The 5,802-nt window shown below is 37.5% G+C and overlaps 1 pseudogene; it reads left to right on the top strand.

Moving 5' to 3' along the window:
• The first annotated feature begins 4,322 nt into the window (after nucleotides 1-4,322).
• Nucleotides 4,323-4,861, top strand: LOC114037699 (annotated as a pseudogene).
• Nucleotides 4,862-5,802: the final 941 nt, after the last annotated feature.

Below are 5,802 nucleotides of genomic sequence, written 5' to 3'. Positions count from 1 at the left end.
TATATATATATATATATATATATACACATATATATGTATGTATATATATATGTATATTATCACCTCCATTATAAGGTAACATTCTTGAAGGCAAAGACTAATTTTTTTCTTTGTATCACCTATACTTAGCAAATAGCAAGCCCTTAACAAATGCTTATGGATTAAATGACTGGAATAGTAAAATGGTAATAATATGAAAGTGCCTAAAGATTAGAAGACTAATTTAGAAAATGAGAAAATAATCACCTTTCACTTGAAAGATCTCAATATTTGTTGGAATTCTTTATTTTAATATGGCAAAGGAGAATAATCTATGGTTTAATATGGTGGTAAGAATGCATGCTTTAGAATCCAAGAGCATATGTTTGAAATTGGTCTATACCACTTATTAATTGTATGACCATAGGTAGGTCCCTTCCCCTCTCTGAGCCTCAGTTTCCTCATCTATAAAATGAGGAAAAGAGCTAAATGACTTCTAAGGTTTTTATAGCTTTAAATCTATGATCCTATGGTTAGTAGCCCTGTTTGGACATCTGTCAATCCATTTATTAATTGCCTGCTATGTGCTAAGCATTGTGCTAGGCACTGAGGATGCAAATAAAATGAAATAATCCCATGTCATTAGGAGATTACATTCTAACGGAGAGGATAAGAATGTACATATAAATATATGTACATATATATGTGTGTGTGTGTATGTATATGTGTGTGAATATATATATATATATATATATATATATATGTAATGCATATGTTGTTGTTGTTCAGTCATGCCTAACTCTTCATGACCCCATGGACCATAGTGTCCATGGGATTTTCTTGGCAGATATTGGAGTGGTTTGCCATTGCCTTCTCCAGTGGATCAGGGCAAACAGAAGTTAAGTGACCTGCCCAGGGTCATATAGCTAGTAAGTGTCTGAGGCCAGATTTGAATTTAAGTCTTCCTTACTCCAGGCCCACCGCTCTACCACCTGAGCCATCTAGCTGCCATACACACATACAAGTATACACACACATACATACATGAAAATATATATGTATGTATTGTGTATATATGATGTATACAGATGTATATATATTGCATACATATACATATATATGCAATATAGGTATATATATGTATCTACATACTAAATATAAAGAGACCAAATATAATATCATTAAAGACAAGTTTGTTTGAGAGAGGGCACTAGCAATTGAGGGGAATCAGGGAAGTCTTCCTATAGAAGGTGATCTTTGAGCTATGTTGTGAAAGGCATAGGAGGCAGAGGTGAGAAGAACTATATTTCAGACATGAGGGTAGCCAGTGCAATATCACAGATATGAGAGAGAGATTTTTGGGTGTGATTAACAAAGAGAACACCTATGGTTAAAGGGTATGACTGGATAATGAACCAGCAAAGGAATCTGAGAAAGATAAGTTAAATAGATGGGAGGAGAACTAAGAGAATGTATCCATGAAAGCCCAGAGAGGAAAGAATAACTCAGGAGAAAGTGATCAACACTGTCAAATGCAACAGATAGAGAAAAATGATCATTGGGGGAAAAAGGATAATCAGATTTGGCAATTAAGACAACATTGCCATTGTCAGGGATATGTGCTAAGCACACAAAATAGCAGATAGATACTAGGATCTTTAAGGAAGCAGTCTAAGAGATCAAAATCAATAGCTAGAGTTCAAAGTTGGGACCCAGAATTAGATTGTCAAAGATGAATTTAGGAAAAAAATATAGCTCTAGGATATAGTCAAGGTTGAGTTAGTGGATGAGATATTAAATATGCTTGGGTCAGAATCCAAAGTAAGATTCACAGTACAACACAAAGGTCAAGCTAATAAAAGGGAGTCAGGGGTATATCAATAATTTCCTCTCCCCTTATTGGTCTAAAGTCCATAGGTTCAACCAGAATCTTCCTGAGACCCAAAAGGTAAAACCATCACTGAAAATCTTGCCCAGGATACTTCATTGGATCAATTACTGAGTAAATGTCATGGATTTTCATCCAATAGAGTTTTCTCACTTATGTAAGTATTTCTTTACATATATACAGCCCACATACAGCAGCCTAGGGTTATCATTCTTATCTGATATTTTCCAGGTCTATTAAATTTACTGTTAAAAATTAAGGAGAACAAAAGTCTCCTCTCTATTTTTATAGAACTCAGAATTCCCAATATAATAATAAAGACTATACAGAGAGCTGCTGGAGAGGTAACAACAAGCAGAACTGCTGATTACGAGCCATAGAACCTGAAGGAAATGTAGATAAAAGACTTTCCATTTGTCCTCCCCCGGAGGCATAGCCAATAGGAAATGGACCCCTTGAGAACAGTGACAGTGATACCAGGGGAGACCAAATGGAAAGATTCCTGGGGCATCTCTGCAAGCTGCATGCAAATGTCCTGTTCGTTCAACATCAACTTATTGCGGATTTTTAAAAATCTAGCTTCAATTTCCTTTCATCCAGCTCCTGAAGTGCATCTGTTTTTTACATGTTTTAATGTAATGATCACATCTATTTAAATTTTATAAAACACCAAGCAACATGATTTAGTGGAAAAGAGCTTTTGAACTGATTGTTCTAGTCATTGACTCTTTTACTAATTGGTTGTGTGACCTTGGGCTCATCAACTTACCTCCCTGGGCTTCATCTACAAAATGAAGGGGTTGGGCTGGATGCTTTCTAACATTTCTTTCAGCTCCAGGTTCTCTGATTTTTTCCATCATTCTCCTAGTAAAAGAAAGCTAGGCAATGCAAATTCACAGAGAAATGTGAAATAGAATTTTGCATGGGAAAGAAAAAGGGCTCTTCTATTAGGAGACCGTATTTCTTTCATATTTGGTCAGATGTGGGTTGCGAGGATGCTGGGAAATAACCTAGATTTGCATTTGCTCATGTTTCTTCATCCATTCACTCATTCATTTATTCATTCATTATTCATCCATTCATTCAAGAAGCATCGGCTATGGGAAATAGTGTAAGGTAGAGGATAAAAAGCACGCCTTGTACTCCTGAAGACCTGAATTCAGATCCTACCTCCAAACACATACTTGTTCTTTGTGACTCTAGAGAGTAACTTCTTAGGCAATTCTAAGATCACAAGTTGCAGAAAAGGTACTGATTGCATTGATGGAGAAAGTTTCTCCGTGTGGGAATTTCCTATATCAAAAATTCCTGTTGCTTACTCTGTTCCAGGCACCATGCTAGTCCCTTGGAATATAAAGACCAAAACTGTTCTTGCACTCTGGAATCAGAGATTCTATTAGGAGAAAACACAAACCTAGCAAAATAAATGTAAAACTAGATAAATAAATTTCCTGGAGAGAGTGCCAGCCATTAGAGGTAAAGTGGGGATCAGGAAAGTCTTTGTGTAGCAGATAGCACTTGATCTGAGCTTTAAAATCACTCTGTTCCAAAACTTGGATTCACTACCTATTTCTTCATAGTCATTGGTCAGGGAACATCTATTCTGCCATTGCTACCCCAGATCCTTGGGTCCTTGCCATCTGCCCTGCTTCTTTGCCTGCTAGACCCCATGGACCACATGACTTTTCCATCTGTCATGAAACTGAATCGTCCTTTATGTGTTGCCTCACCCAATTAGAATTTATGGTCTTTGAGAACAGGAACTTTCTATCATTTTATGTTTCTATCCCACTGTTTAGCACGGAGCTAAGCACATAGTAAATATTTAATAAATACTTTGCAATTTTATTCCATTACAACTTCAAAAAATATTTCAAAGACATTCATGTTTTACAAAATTTTAGTTAAATTATACACTGGGTGTTAATATTCAAATTATCTAGGTCTCTTTGGGACAACATCCAAAATTTACAAATTTGCTTAATGTGACCCTGAGGAAAATTGTGGCGCTACTTCTCTCTAGCTGAGAAGGAGAGCATTTGCTTCTTGAGTCAAGATGGCTTGAGTTCAAATTCTGCCTTAGACAAATACTGCATGATGATAGGCAAGTCACTTAACCTCTGTGTCAGTTTCCTCATATGCATAATGGGTATAATAAAAATCACCTACCTTTCAGGACTGTGAAGAGAAAATGAGATATTTGTAAAATGTTTTGCAAACTTCAGAGCACTAAGTAACTATAATATTGCTTAGAGCTAGGGATTAGATTAGTTTAGTTTAGATTGTTTAGAACATAGAGTCCATCAAGTTCAGAAGTTCTTAATTTGAGGCCAGTTAACTTTTATTAAATAATTAATTTTCTTTATAATCTTATGGATTTTGTCTTTTGCATTTAAAAATATTATTCTAGGCAGTTGCCACCCAGGAGTTTCTCTTCCTTTATCTCTGGTCCCCCATGGCCTAATAGAACTGAGACCCGGCCTCTGCCAGTGCCTCCACCACCTTTCGTAAGGGGGACGAGCCTGGGGCAGGAGCTGTCTGAGGGTCTGTGGGCAAGAGGTTACAGCAGGAATTGTTGACCCCAATGATGTCTGGAGACAAAGGAATTTCTGCCTTGCTAGAGTCAGACAATCTCTTCAAGTGAGTTGGGACCATCCATGGGACAGCTGGGATAGTATATGAAGACCGAAGGTACAAGCTCTACCTGGAATTCCCCAGGGGCTACCCACATAATGCTCCCACTGTGAAATTTGTCACATTTTGTTACCATCCTAATGTGGACACCCAAGGCAATATCTGTTTGGACATCCTAAAGGACAAGTGATCAGCACTGTATGATGTCAAGACCATCCTATCTATCCAGAGCCTGCTGGGAGAACCCAACATTGAGAGCCCTTGAACACACATGCTGCTGAACTTTGGACAAAACCCACAGTCTTTAAAAAGTACCTGCCGGAAACCTACATGAAGCAGGTGACTAGCCAAGAGCCCTGACCCTGGTTGCCCAGCCTACCTTCCTTCATCTTGAGTGTATGTGAATGTGTGTGCATCTAACTTTTCCCTTCCTCATAGCCTGTCTTCTCCTCTTTTCTGTACAGGACTCTGTTTCATAGACTGTTTTCCTTTTCTTCTTTTTTTTTCTTAAACTCTAGTCCAGCCTTCAACATTAATGTATAAATAAATAAAGTTTTATTGTTTTTTTTAAATGTCATTCTGAAAAGGAGTCTATAGCCTTGTTAGATTGCCAAAGGGGATCATGACACACATACAAAAAAACAAAACAAAACAAAACAAAACATTAAGAACACCTGTTCTAGTCCAACTCCTTCATTTTCCTGATGGGAAACCTAAAGCCCCGCTAGGCTGTCCTTTGCCTAAATTTGCACAAGTAATGAGTAGCCGAACTGGGGTAAATCCAGTTCTTCTGATTCCAAATCAGGTGATCTTTCTAATAAATCAGTTATGCTGTATATTGCTTCTTAAGATCTTGGCATTTGTTTACATAGGTGTTGAAGATGTGGCTCTAATGCCAGCACATTCTTAGTTCAAGTATGATTTTGGGATGAAATGAGGTACTCAGACATTACTGAACATTTAACAAAGAAGGTTTACTTTGCTTTAACACGTTGAGGATATATAACAAGGATACAGCTACACAGCTTCTCTGAAAGTGGCAAAGCTTGCCTCCTTTTGGAAACATGTCTGATCAGTAAGTTATTGGGCAGTCATCAGGTTATGACAGCTTGCTTGGTCCCAGGCACCTACCAAGTACATGAGATCCATATTACATGGGGCAGAGACTTTTTATGCATTTCTACCAGAAAACTCCATGAGGGAAGCTAGGGCAAAAGGAAGTTGCATAAGGAAAACATTGGTCCTATCACAATAGGAATATAGATATTTTGTCTGTTTCTCCATGATTATATGCCCACTTC

Source organism: Vombatus ursinus, unplaced genomic scaffold, assembly GCF_900497805.2.
Source record: "Vombatus ursinus unplaced genomic scaffold, bare-nosed wombat genome assembly UNPS02010548.1, whole genome shotgun sequence".
Classification (NCBI taxonomy): domain Eukaryota; kingdom Metazoa; phylum Chordata; class Mammalia; order Diprotodontia; family Vombatidae; genus Vombatus; species Vombatus ursinus.
The sequence above is the reverse complement of the archived record's forward strand: the minus strand, read 5'-3'. Positions and strand labels throughout refer to the sequence as shown.